Genomic DNA, 1,326 nt, shown 5'->3' with positions numbered 1-1,326 from the left:
CCTGCAGCAGCGAAAAATAGTAAAGTAAGGGTTGGTTCAGATGAAGCAGAAGGAAAATTCTATGACCAAACACACGCAGATAACCACAACAGCTAATGCATCATAAACAATCGAGGGCCGATACCAGAGTAGGTAGAAAGCCCATGGGCGTTGAATTCGTTCGCGATGAGCTTGGCGGTATCGAAGACTACCCCCAGTCCCGCCAAGGCTTTGCACACGTCCCAGTCGGAGGGGGTAAGCTCATCCAAAGCCAGGGCCTTCATGGTTATGGGCTTATCCGTCCAGTATAGGGGAAAGCCCTCTAGGATGGTAGGATCGCGCTTGGTCGCACGTACTTTGAAGAATTTCCCTTTCCATCCTTTGAACGAATTTTGGAAGAGCGTAAGGATGATGCGCCCGGCGATGCCAGAAAAGCTCTTCCCCTGTTTCTTTACCTCGAAAAAGTGAAGAAAAACGTCTACAGAAGAGGGGACACCTAGATAGCCGCAGAGAATCTGAAACCCCCTCACGAAAGCCCAGCTGTTGGGGTGGAGCTGGGCTGGGGCGGTGTTTATCTCTGTAAGCAGCTCTTTCTCGAAAGAGGTAAGGGGCAGACGCAGGCCCACTCTCTTGAGTACCATTTGATAAAGGAAGAAGAAGGGGCTTCCCCCAGTGTCTCGTGAGTCCGCACAAACAGGCATCCCAGGTCGCACCCGACATACCAGGACTTGGGAGTCGTGATTTTTACGAAAGGCGTTGAAATTATAAAGCGCAGGGTCCCCCCTGTGAGCCTCCACGTCCTCAACAGAGTTTAGGAGGGAGCATTCGTCGAGAAGATCGTCGGGAGCCCAGTCGTATTCGCCCTTATAATAAGACTTAGGGAGCGGGGGAGGCGCGGCGGTCTTAGTTTTCACCATCGATGCCAAAGCTGAAGATCGAAAGAAAAAGAAAGGGTTCAGAGAAAAGGGGTTGGGTGAAGAAAAGGGGAAAAAACGGAAGAATCCTAGGAGCGCCCTACCCACACAAGAGCAAAGGGGAACGAGAGGAACAAAGAAGCATTCAAACGATATCCAAAGAAATGCAGTAATATGGGCAGTCCCAGGCAGTTCATGTAGTGAAGAGAATCATCAAGGAGGGAAAAAACCGTACCTTTGGGGGCTGAAAAGCGTGGAGAGCGGAAGCACGAACGAACAGGGGTCGCGAGAGAAGGGATTCAGAGAAGATGAACAGTGAGAAAGGGCAGAGAAAGTGGATGTAACAATGGTTGCAAGCGCGGGGTTTGGGTAACTTAAACGTTACGAGAAGCGCGGGGGACAACAAATGATGACCGTGTGATGATACCACGTG

The sequence above is a fragment of the Phaseolus vulgaris genome, unplaced genomic scaffold (assembly GCF_000499845.2).
Source record: "Phaseolus vulgaris cultivar G19833 unplaced genomic scaffold, P. vulgaris v2.0 scaffold_46, whole genome shotgun sequence".
Lineage (NCBI taxonomy): Eukaryota > Viridiplantae > Streptophyta > Magnoliopsida > Fabales > Fabaceae > Phaseolus > Phaseolus vulgaris.
This window is presented reverse-complemented; position numbering follows the sequence as displayed.